The 12,490-nt window shown below is 43.7% G+C and overlaps 1 protein-coding gene across 15 annotated transcripts in view; it reads left to right on the plus strand.

Moving 5' to 3' along the window:
- The window catches only part of LOC103351297 (uncharacterized), a 260,758-nt gene that overhangs the window by 118,743 nt on the left and 129,525 nt on the right, over positions 1–12,490 (plus strand). For 2 of the 15 annotated variants that reach the window (XR_011380710.1, XR_011380715.1), the window contains exons 1-2: positions 2,499–2,598; positions 7,533–7,644. The exons of 6 other annotated variants lie outside the window; for them this stretch is intronic. The gene's annotated coding sequence lies outside the window, so the exon portion shown is untranslated. Of the gene's footprint in view, positions 1–2,476; positions 2,599–7,532; positions 7,645–12,490 lie in introns of those variants that run through there. 7 more of the 15 variants (XR_011380709.1, XR_011380713.1, XR_011380708.1 and 4 more) reach the window with 7 other exon arrangements.

The following is a 12,490-nucleotide window of genomic DNA, read 5'->3' on the forward strand; positions in this document are numbered from 1 at the left end:
GTTTTGGAGAATTGGTATTAATTCTTCGAAGCCATCTAGGTTTGAGTTTCTCTCTGTGCATATTTTTCATTACTGTTTCAGTCTCTTGTTATAGGTATATTCAAATTGCCTATTTCTTCTCTTTTTTAATACTTTGTCCCTCTGTAGGAATTAGTCTGTTTTGTCTAAGTTGTCTTATTTATAACATGGTTTTCATACTGCTTATTTCCCCAAAAGATTTAGTTATTTGAAAAGCAGAGTTACGGTGTGGGGGGAGATAGACAGACCTTCCACTCACTGGATCACCCCCCAGATAGCTGCAGTGGCTCCAGGGCTGGGCAAGGCTGAAACCAGGAGCCCTGAACTCCATGCAAATCTCCCACACGAGTGACAGGGACTCAAGTACTTGGGTCATCTTTCCAGCTGCTTTCCTAGGTGCATTAACAGGGAGCTGGATTGGAAGTGGAGTAACTGGGACTCAAACCAGTGCTCATGTGGGATGCCTGGGATGCCAGCATTGCGGGTGGCCACTAAACTCACTGTGCCACAATGCTGGCCCCCACACTATTCTTAAATAATCCTTTTTATTTCTGTATATTCAGAAGTAATGTCCTCTTTCATTTTTAAAAAAATATTTTATTAATTTATTTGAAAGGCAGACTTACAGATAGAAACGTCTTCAATCCACTGGTTCACTCCTCAAATGCCTGCAACAGCCAGGGCTGAGCCGATCTGAAGCCAGGAGCCAGGAATTTAATCCAGGTCTCCCACATGGGTACAGGGGCCCAAGCACTTCGGCCATCTTCTGCTGCTTTCCCAAGCTATAAGCAAAGTGCTGGATTGGAACAGGAGCAGCCGGGACACAAACTGGTGCCCATATGGGATGCTGGCGCCAGAAACGGAGGCTTAGCCTACTGTGCCACAGCACCGGCACCTCTTTCATTTCTGATTCTAGTAATTTGAGTCTTCTGTATTTTTCTCAATCTAGCTAATGGTTTGTCAATTTTGGTAATCTTTTCTAAGGACCAGCTTTAGTTTCACTGATTTTATTGGGTTTTCTATTCTCTATTTCATTAATTTTTTTTTTTGATTTACACATATGACTTTATTTAGTCACCAGAACAATTATGTAAGATATGCACTAATACACTCATTGCATGGCAAAAGAGGAAAATAAATCAAAGTATTTAAATAACATGTCCAAAGTCACAGTGATGTAGTTGAAATCAGATTTAGTGTTGGCTCATTTTTTTTTTTTTTTTGGTTTCACATTTCTCTCTTTTTTTTTTTTTAAACTTTTATTTAATGAATATAAATTTCCAAAGTACGACTTATGGATTACAATGGCTTCCCCCCCATACCGTCCCTCCCACCCACAACCCTCCCCTTTCCCACTCCCTCTCCCCTTCCATTCACATCAAGATTCATTTTCGATTATCTTAATATACAGAAGATCAGCTTAGTATACCTTAAGTATGGATTTCAACAGTTTGCTCCCACACAGAAACATAAAGTGAGGAATAATAGATGATTTTTTTTAAATGATGATGAAATCAGAGCAGACCTATTGTCATGTTTAATCCCAGTGAGAGTCAAGTTGGGAATTGATAATTTCTTTATTATTATTTCATTAATTTTTATTATAATTTTGTTATTACTTTTCTTTTACTTGCTTTCAGTTTGTTCTTCCAATGTCTTTAGGCTATTAATTTGAGATCTTTTGTTTTCTAATTTAGGCATTTATAACTATAAATTTCTGTCTTTCCTTCCTTACCACTTTTGTTTGCGTTAAGTAGTATTATGTAATATTTTAATTTTTGAGTGTTTTTTTTTTTTACTGTTTTTTGAGTTACTTCTTAATGGTTGCTCTAGTATTCACATCTTGGTTTATCAGCATCTTATATAGAAACATTATTCCTATATAGCTCTATTGTTTCCCCTTTTTGTTATATTATTTGGATTTGGGTTATATTTGTATTTGTGAAATATATATTATTGTTATACATGTCACTTCTGTAAGTGTTACAAACTCAGCAATACATTTTTTTAAAAGATTTATTTATTTATTTGAAAGAGAGAGAGAGAAGGAGAAGCAGAGAGAGAGAGAGAGAGAGAGAGAGAGGTCTTCCATCTGATGGTTCACTCCCCAGTTGGCTGCAATGGCAGGAGCTACCCCAATCCGAAGCCGGAGCCAGGAGCTTCTTCTAGGTCTCCCATGCAGATGACTTGGGCCATCTTCCACTGCTTTCCCAGGTCATAGCAGAGAGCTGGATTGGAAGTGGAACAGCTGGGACTCGAACTGGCACCCATATGGGATGCCAACACTGCAGGCAGCAGCTTTATCGGCTACGCCACAGTGCCGGCCCCAGCAATACATTATTATAACTTACTTTATAAGAGTATAATGTTAAGACTTTTAATGGAGTTGAGAGAAACACCTGGTGCAAGAGGAAGATGGCCACTGCGGCGACTGCGAGTGCGCATGTGCAGACGGCTCTTCCTGGTGGAGTGAGAGGCAGGCGGAAGCGGCCTGGGGCGGCCAGCGGGGCTCAGGGCCGAGTCCGGGAGGGCGAGGACGTGCTGGCCACCTTGAAGACCCTCGTGGCCCGCCAGAGTGGAGTAAGTTCCGCCTCTTCTTGAGGTTCCCAGATGCTACTTTTGATCCGGAGCTGCGGTGTTGACTGTCCGGTGAACACAGTCTCGGTGGGTGGCAGCCAGGCTGAGCCTGGGGATATGGCTGCTGCTGGTCGGAGGGGTTTAGGACGCTGACTCCGCGCGGTCGCCAGGGTGCGCACGGTGTTAGTTTATGATGTCACGTCTTTGTGAAACTGGAAAACTGGCAATGCATTGGAAACGTAGGAAGATGATATAGTGGCCGGCCTAGCGGCGCCGGCACACCGGGTTCTAGTCCCGGTCGGGGCACTGGATTCTGTCCTGGTTGCCCCTCTTCCAGGCCAGCTCTCTGCTGTGGCCAGGGAGTGCAGTGGAGGATGGCCCAGGTGCTTGGGCCCTGCACCCCATGGGAGACCAGGAGAAGCACCTGGCTCCTGCCATCGGATCAGCGCGGTGCGCCGGCCGCGGCGGCCATTGGAGGGTGAACCAACGGCAAAGGAAGACCTTTCTCTCTCTCTCTCTCTCTCTCTCTCTCTCACTCTCACTGTCCACTCTGCCTGTCAAAAAAAAAAAAAAAAAAAAAAAAAAGACATAGCAAGCATGCTGGTTGGAAATAATTCTGGTAGGGAAAATCGTGAAGCTGACAGAAATGAAGGCCTGCGGTTTGCCCAAAAGCGTTCCATGTTACTTGTAGAGGCTACCTGTAATGGTAGCCACATGATTTGGGGGAGCTTTTGAAGTTATTTTCCGACATCCGGACTAGGGGAGAGGAAGCCCCAGAATACAGGGAGCAGGCGCCTGCAGTGGGGCTGGTCTGTGTTGTAAACTCTGGCAATTGCCATCTCCCGCCTGTGCATGGCGGTGGGTGAGGGGGGTCGGGGGGTGGTGGCATCGTTCTGTGTAAATATTCTTTAGCTGCTGTTTGGGGGACCTTTCCGGCTCTCCCGGGTAGAGTGTTACCATAGCAGGCACAGCTTTCGATGTAACATAAGGTAGGGGTACCTGTGTGAGTGCATTTGGTTTTGTGGCTTACATTTATCATGTGATTTTTAAAAGAATCCATCCCATGTAATATTTGCTGATGCAGGGCCTGTTTTTGGTGTCCTGCTTTGTGCCTAAATACACCTTTCAATTACTGGATCACTTGGTATGCAGAACTCCAGAACCCCAGGGCGGGGATACAGGTATCATCAGACCTGCCAAACATGATTTCGCAGCTTTCCTAGGATGTTCGAGATTCTCTTCTGGGGTTAAGCAAAACAACACTGGAGAATGAGGCCCAGGCCAATTTGTTGTTAAATCTCTATCTGTCTTGATGATGCTTCTGAAACAGTATTGATATGTTAACGAAGTTTGGTATTGCTTTTTAGTTTCCTTCAGTGAGTAGCTCAGTTGCCTGCCTGGAGTTCCCATCTTGCCCTATGCCTGCTGGACTCATGGTCCTTCACGAAGCATTTTGAGTTAACATGGTGTTTGGCAGAACCACAGTCAGGTCTAACCTCTTTTTGGCTTCAGAAGGACACGCGTAGTGTGCTTAATTGTAGCACCTGTCAAATTTACCGCTCTTGGAACCAACTTTTTTTTTCTCATAAAGGTTGGCGATGTTTGTCCAGCTTCCTCTGCTGTAGCTTGTACAGTGTTAATGACTATCCATGTCTTATGGCTTCTGTAATAGGCGGTTGATATTCAAATCCTGTTTTTGCGCTTTAAGGGGTAGAGACAAAAATACTAAATGACAATCTGAGAAAGGCAGTTTGCTTCCAGATTCTGATGTCTATGAGAAAATACTGTTATAATGAAAACCTTGATGGTTTATTGTAACAAATAATCAGTAGTTTATCTACCAGCTTGTACTGGCAAGTCTTTTCTACAGTATTAAAAAACAAATTGAGAGAACAAAGAACAGCAAGTACTTATTAACAACTTTTGTTTTATTAACCTTCCTGTTCTCTTCAGTTGTTCTTGTGGATCCAGAGTTATCAGTTGTAGTCATTGCCTTAGTGTGATGGAGTTTGCTTCCACTCACATCCTTTGTGTAGTTATTGGCAAGTATATTACATTTCCATGGGTTTTGACTCAATGGCACATTATATGAGTATATGTATTTTTATATAGCTGTTTTTAAATCAAGAGAAGGAGAAACACGTGCATTTGTGCTATCTTTCATAATCACATAATTACTGTTCCTGATGCTTTTTGTTTTTTTGTATGTGGATTTGAATTACTGGCCGGCACTTTCATCTTGAATGTGATATATTCCTGTACATCATATTTCTAGCAACAAATTCTCTCTTTTTTTAATCTGGAAATAATGCCATCTTAATTTTTTTTTAAGATTTTTGTTTACAGGACTGGCATTGTGGCATAGTGGGTTAACTTGAAGTGCCAGCATCTCACATGGGTGCTGGTTCAAGTCCTACCTGCTCCACTTCCAATCCAGCTCCCTGCTAATGTATCTGGGAAAGCAGCAGAAGATGGCTCAAGTTCTTGGGCCCCTGAACCCACGTGGGAGACTCGGAGGAAGCTCCTGGCTCCTCGATTCAGCCTGACCCAGTCCCAGCTGTTGTGGCCATTTGAGGAGTGAACCAGAGTATGGAAGACTTCTCTCTGTGTCTCTCCTCTCTGTAACTCTGCCTTTCAAATAAATCAGTTTTTAAAAATATTGTTATTTATTTGAAAGGCAAAGTTACAGAGAGAGAGAGAAGGAAGAAGAGAGAGAAGGAGGAAGAGATGGAGAGAGACAGAGAGAGCTCAATCTTCTCTCTGCTGGTTCACTCCCCAGATGGCTGCAATGGCCAGGGCTGAGTCAAGCCACTGTCAGGGATCCGAGCAGTTGGGCTGTTGTCCCCTGCTTTTCCCAGGTGCATTAGCAGAGGCTGAATTAGAAGTGGAGCAGCCAGGGCATGAACTGGCACCCATATGGGGTGCCAGCATTGCAGGGGATTACTCTACCCACTGTGCCACAACACTGACTGCCACCCCCAGCCCTGCCTACAATTTTTTTTTTAAGATTTATTTATTTGTTTGAAAGAGTTACAGAGAAGGAGAGGCAAAAGGAGGGAGGGAGGGAGGGAAGGAGAGAGAGAAAGAGATCTTTTTCTACTGGTTCACTCCCCAAATGGCTGGAGCAGCTGGGGCTGGGCCATACTGAAGCAAGGAGCCAAGAGCTTCTGGGTCTTCCACATGAGTGCAAGGTTCCAAGCACTTGGGCCATCTTCTGCTCCTTTCCCAGGTATATTAGCAGGGAGCTGGATCAGAAGAGGAGCAGCCAGGACTCGATCTGGTGCCCATATAGGATGCCAGCGTCACAGGCAGCAGCTTAACCCCCTGCACCACAGCACTGGCCCCCATGTATTTTTTTTAAAGATTTATTTTATTATTTTGAAAGGTGGAGTTACAGAGAGAGAGAGAGAGAGACAACTTCCATCCACTGGTTCACTACCCAAATGGCCGCAACAACTGGGGCTGTGCCAGGCTGAAACCAGGAGGTTCATCCAGGTCTCCCACATGGGTGACAGGGGTCCAAGCAGCTGGGCCTCTTCCACTGCTTTTCCAGGGACATCACCAGGGAGCTTCATGGGAAGTAGGGCAGCTGGGACTTGAACCGACGCCCATGTGGGATGCTGGCACTGTCAGCGAGACTTAACCCACTTAACCCCCTATGCCACAGCACCTGCCCACTTCCCTTCATTTTTGAAGGAAAGATGGTTTTGTAGGATATGGAATTCTTGGCTGACATTTTTTTTTTCTTTAAGGATTTTAAATATGTTATCCTACTACATTCTAGAGTTCGTTGTTTCTGATGAGAAGTCAGTTATTAGCTTATTAGGTTTTCTGTATATTTGGATGCATTATTTTTTGCTTTTTGATTTCAGGATTTTGTCCTTGCCTTTGTTTTTTTAGCTTTTTTTTTTTCTTTTTAACTACAATGTGTATATTTTAAAATCCCTTTCTGTGGTTTGTTCTTGGGCTTCTTAGATTAATGCTTTTCAATGAATTTGCAACTTTTCAGTCATATTTCTTTGAATGTTCTTTGTTCCCTTTCTATTTCTTCTCTCTATCTGATTCTCACATTATGAGACTATTGATATTCTTGATGGTGTGTCACATCTTCTGAGGCTCTACTCATTTAAAAAAAAAAATTCTTTCTCCCTCCTCTGTGTCTTAAATTGTATAGTCTCTGTTAGTCTATCTCAAGGTTACCAATTCTTTCTTCTGCCAGTTCAAATCTCCTGTTGGGTCTCTAGTGAATTTTGAAATTTCAGTTATATTTTTCTTTTAAAAAAAGTTTATTTTTTTTTTCAGCTATGACAGAGAGAGAGAAAGAGAGAGATACTTCCATCCACGGTTCACTGCCCAAAAGCCTGTAACAGCAGGGGTTAGGCCAGCCTGAATCCAGGAGCCAGGAACTCCATCCCAGTCTCCTATGTGGGTGGCAGGGGCCCAAGCACCTGGGCCATCCTCCACTGCCTCTCAGGATGCCTTACAGGGAACTGGGTCAGAAGTGGAGCAGCCAGCATTGCGATAGGGGATGCAGGGGTTCCGAGTGGTGTCTTAGCCTGCTGCACCACTATGTCCACCTCCATTGTATTTTTCAATGCCGGAATTTTCATTGTTTCTCCCCCTGTAGTTTCTGCCTCTTTATTAGTACCCTCTATTTGATGCAACATTGTCATCATACCTTCCTTTGCTTCTTCAATCATTAGTTAGCTCTTTGAACATACTCATAATAGCTACTTTGAAGTCATTTTCTGTTCAATCTAACATCTGGTTGCTCTCACAGGCAGTTTCTGTTTCCTGCTTTTTCATGCTTTTCTGTTTCTTTGCATGTCCCTTTTTTAAAAACACAAACTAGACATATTTGATAATACATTGTGGCAGCTGTACACTGGTTCCCCACGCTGGGACTTCTGACTGTACTTGCTTGTTCATTTGTTTAGTGACTGTCTGGATGGCTTTAATGAAGTCTCTCCCCCTCCAGCGGGAAGCCTCCGGTGTTGCTCCTCTTGGCCACGGCTTTGGCTATGCCAGCAGTCTTCGAAGATGAAAGAGGTTTGTGCAAGGCTTTCTTTGATCCCTCTTTTTCTGCCCATACCCAGCTTTTAAGCACTGCTAATTGCCAACTGATTGCTCCATTGTTTTCACCAGTGTCTTGAGGCAAAAATTGCTCCACAATTAATCCAATCAAACTTTGCACCTTTGAAGATTTAGTTGCAGAAGGCAGTATCTGAGATTCTAACTCTGGTTGTTTTCCCAACTGGAAACTTTCCCAAGTTCTCCCTACCTTTTAGCCTATATGAATGAATCTATCAGTCTCCTCCCAATTTTTTTTTTCTTTTCTCACAACTTCCACCAATTTTGGGTATGCCCTTAGGGTTGAACTTCTCCACACTCTGTTGCAAATGAAGAAAGTTCTTTGCGGGAGGGGAAGATTTAGAGCTCTGTCTTGTACAGCCCCCTTCCAGCAAACTCTCAGAGGCCTGGCTCTGCGCTGGGGTGGGGACAGTGGTAGACTTCTCTCTGACTGAGCCTCCCTTTTGGAGCCGAGACCTCGATGGATGAAAGCAGCAGTCTCCAGTGTCCTGCACTTGGCTTCCGTTAGCATGAAATCCTTGCTCCATGGACCATCAAGGCCAGTTAGGGCCCAGTGGTCTGGAAATCAGTTAAGGTTAGGCCTCCAAATTTGTTTTTTAATTGCACTGAATATTCTAAAACCATTGCATTTTCTTGTTGAAATAGCACAAAAATGCCTACTGGGATTTTGATTTGAATCCCATTGACTAGAATAATTTGGGGAGAATGGCCATTTTATCAATTTTGAGTCTTCCAATCCCTGAATGTAGTATTTCTCTCTGTTTATTTGAAAAATTTTTTAAAGGATTTATTTATTTGAAAGAGTTAGAGAGGCAGAGGCAGAGAAAGAGAGAGAGAGAGGTCTTCCATCCGCTGGTTCACTCCCTAGATGGACACAACAGCTGGAGCTTGGCCAATCCAAAGCCAGGAGCCTGGAGCTTCTTTGGGTCTCCCATGTGAGTGTAGGGACCCAAGGCTTGGGCCACCCTCTACTGCTTTCCCAGGCCACAGCAGAGAGCTGGATCAGAAGTAGAGCAGCCAGGACTGGAATTGGCGCCCATATGGGATGCTGGTACTGCAGCCGGCGGCTTTACCCGCTACGCCACAGCTCCAGCCCCTTTGAACTTTTCTAATATCTTTCAGCAGGGCTTTATAGTTTTCAGTATATGATCAGGAGGATTTTTGGGGTTTTTGTTTGTGTTTTCTATTATTGGGTGGGAATTAGAAAAAAAATTCATTTTCCAAATTTTTGTTGCTAGTATAAGTATACTTCAAAAATCTGTGGTATGGGGCTGGTGTTGTGCCCTAATGGGTTCAGTCACCGCCTGCAAAGCTGGAGATTGAGTCCCAGCTGCTCCACTTCCCATCCAGCTCCCTGCTAATGTGCCTGGGAGAGCAGTGGAAGATGGCCCAAGTCCCTAGTTCCCTGAACCTACGTGGGAGGCTGGATGAAGCTCCTGGCCCAGCCCCAGCCATTGTGGCCACTTGGGGAGTGAACCAGTAGGTAAAAGGCCTCTCTCTGTCTATCCCTCTCTCTAACTCTGCCTTTCAAATAAATAAATCTTTTTAAAAAATCCATAGAAAATGAAATTAAGAAATTTCTGTGTGAAAAGAAATTGAGATTCATGCATACAAGTGGTTCCCAAAATGTTTATGAAAAATGTGTATTATGAAAAAATACATGCATGGATTTCAAAATCATTTTGTACCAAAAGAAACTTACCTTTTACTTTCTTCTGTAAAATTAAAAAAAATATTTATGTCAGAGAGAGAAGGAGAGCAAATGTGCGTGACAGATATATACACAGAGGGAGCGAGAGAGCCCCCATCCCCGGGACCACTCCCCAAGTGACCAAGACAGCTGGAGCTATGGGTGAGGCCAACGCCAGGAGCCAGAACTCAATCTGGGTCTCCCACGTGGGTGTCAGGAACTCAGTTACCTGAGCCGTTACCGGTCTTTCCCAGGGTCTTTATTAGCAGGAAACAGGAATCAGGAGCTAGAGCCGTGTATCCAGCCCAGGCACTCTCGTGTGGGACACGGGCATCCTAACCAGTGGCTTAACCAGTAGACCAAACACCCACATCCATTTTAATATAGTCATTTTGAAGCACCCTTGTGTACAAAAACCTCATATCATGTGACCTTGCTAAATTTGTTTATATTCTAATAGCTGGTTTGCAGATTTCCAGAGATTTTCCTACAAAAACAAATCATATCATGTACAAACAGGAACCGTTTTACTTCTTCCACTATTTATGCCTGCCTGCCTGCCTTCTTTCCTCCCTCTCTCCTTTTCCCCCTTTCTTTCTCTTTATCCCAATGGGTGGGACTGCCGGTACAATACTGAATAGAATTGATGAAAAAAAATTCTGTTTACCCTTTCAATAATGTTCCTTTCCTTTCCTTTCCTTTCCTTTCCTTTCCTTTCCTTTCCTTTCCTTTCCTTTCCTTTCCTTTCCTTTCCTTTCCTTTAAAGCTGAGCTTCTTGGAGAATAGCTTCTTCTTTTGCCTGTCTGTGTACCTCCTCGTTCACTCTTTAGCCTACTCATTATCTACAGTACTGTATACCAGTTTCTCAAAGGGCCTAATGATCTTTTCATAGCAAAATCCAACAAGCCTTTCACAGTACATGTGTTTCTGGTCCTTCCTATGCATTTATCCTTGTCCTTAAAGCTCTCCTTTCATGGTTCCCAGTCTTACCATGAATTCCTTTAAGCTTCCATCATGGCCATCTCTTTTTCTGTTTGCCTCTTGGATTGTTGACCATCTCTCACTCACTCAGACAGTTCCCAGTGGTTCCCCTCTTTTCACCCTGTGTGCTCTCTTGGGGAGCAGTTGCATTCGCTCCCAAGATTGCAGATCAACATGCATGTTGATGATTTCTGTATCTCTATTTCTAGTTCTAAACTCTCACCTTCCAAACCTGCTATCCAGCTGCCTAATGAAATTTCCTTCTAGGATGTTCCATGGACATCTGATATTTAACATACGTAAGACTTAGCTTATTATTCCTTCCTGTGTTCAACCTCCATCTTTTCCTAAATGTCTGGGAAAGAAAAAAAAAAAAAACAGTAGAGGGCATGGCTGTTTGGCCCAGTGGTTAAGATGCATATTCCCAAAGCTGAGTGCCTTTGTTTGCTTCATGGATTTAGCTATTGATTCCAGCTTCCTACCAGTGCAGACCCTGGGAAGCAGCAGTGATGGCTCAGGCAATTGGGTTTCTGCCTGATTGGGAGACCTGGATTGCATTCCCGTCTCCTAGCTCCAGCTCTGGCCCAGCCCCAGCCATTGCAGGCATTTGGGGAATTAGTCAGCAGATGGGAATTCTTTCTGCCTCACTCCTACCCCTCTCAGTTTTCCAGATGAAAGAACAGAGCACACTGCCCTAGAAAGAGAACTGAAGATCTCAGATATTTCTGGTGCTTCATCTCCATGCAGCCTGCTCATTTCACAAATTAGGGGGGGGAAAGTAGAAATTCTTGAAATGTTAAGGCTGTTTATTGACTTTGCATGCCCATGGTATTCCTGCTGCCGGAATGTTCTCTTCCTTTCCCTTTAGCCTGGTTCATAAACAATTCAGTCATTGCCACTAAGACACCTCTCCTAACTAGCCATAACCCAACCTAGCCAACTGAACTAGGAATTGAGCTCTGTACCTCCAGTGGACTTCTTTCAAAGTCTATAATATATTTTTGAGATATGTATTTGTTTATATGGCTGTTTTCCTCTATTAGATTAAAAAACCTAGGTTTAGTCTCCTAAGATATTCCTAGATCCTGCCATAGTGCCTGGCCCTGAACAGGTGCTCATTAAATATCTATGGTTTTACAAATAATGCAGTCAAGCCCAGAGTTAGTAAAGTGTATCCATCCAGATGAATACACACTCATATCGTGGTACTCTAGTGGAAGAAGACTGTGATGACAAAACATGGGTGACCTGTGACAGCATCTGTGAAAGAGGTCATCTCCAAATACGTTTCATGTTGTCTCCAGAAATTTCAAGAGAAGTAGATAAATGCCTCTTGAATCCAACCAATTCCCCTTTCTCTAATTCTGTGTTTATCAGGTGAGCAGATTATCTTACTATGAATATCTTCCTATAGACAAAAATATCCAAAACAAAAAAACAAGCAAAAATGGATGAGTTAGAAAAATTGAGAATCCAGTTTGTGAGAAGTTATAATTCTCTTTGTAAAAGAAGTAATTGGCATTTCTGCTCTTTGGGTTCAAGTGGAATGAATTTAACTCCCTGGATAGTCTAACAACACTGCTCTTGGCTTCAGAGCTAAGCTCAGGAATGGAGCAAGGTCTCTCCGTGTCACCTATGTGTTTCACCTGCCAAACCCAAGCCGCACCTGGTGTGCTTCACGGGACTTGCTTGCTAAGGCATCAAAGAACTCCCCAGGAAAGCCTGGGGGCCATTTGAGGTTTGCCCAATATTGTGTAATTGGATTACCTGGATTGTCAGACCTTTTCAGGTAGAAGCAGAGCGGGACCGGTCTAGCAGTGGCTGGTGCTACAGTCGAGAGCGAACTCTCATAAAGTTGGACCGAAATGTGAGAAGAGGTTATGAGGATAATGAAGGATGGGCAAAGACATGCAAGGGCCAGAAGGTACAGCTGTAACATGGGATAGTAAGCAGCGGATGAAAGGTAGCAAAAGGCGGTAAAAGCTGGCGAGGTGATGACTTAGGAGGAAGGGAAGGGTCAGTGAGAGTGGGGGAGTGAAAAAGCAGCAGAACCAATGAGTTGTATTTGTGCCCAGTTTCCCCCAGCGATGATGTATGTTCTTTGTAACCTCTAAGTGTGGAAAGTGGGTTGTG

This window comes from Oryctolagus cuniculus, chromosome 12 (genome assembly GCF_964237555.1).
Source record: "Oryctolagus cuniculus chromosome 12, mOryCun1.1, whole genome shotgun sequence".
NCBI lineage: Eukaryota > Metazoa > Chordata > Mammalia > Lagomorpha > Leporidae > Oryctolagus > Oryctolagus cuniculus.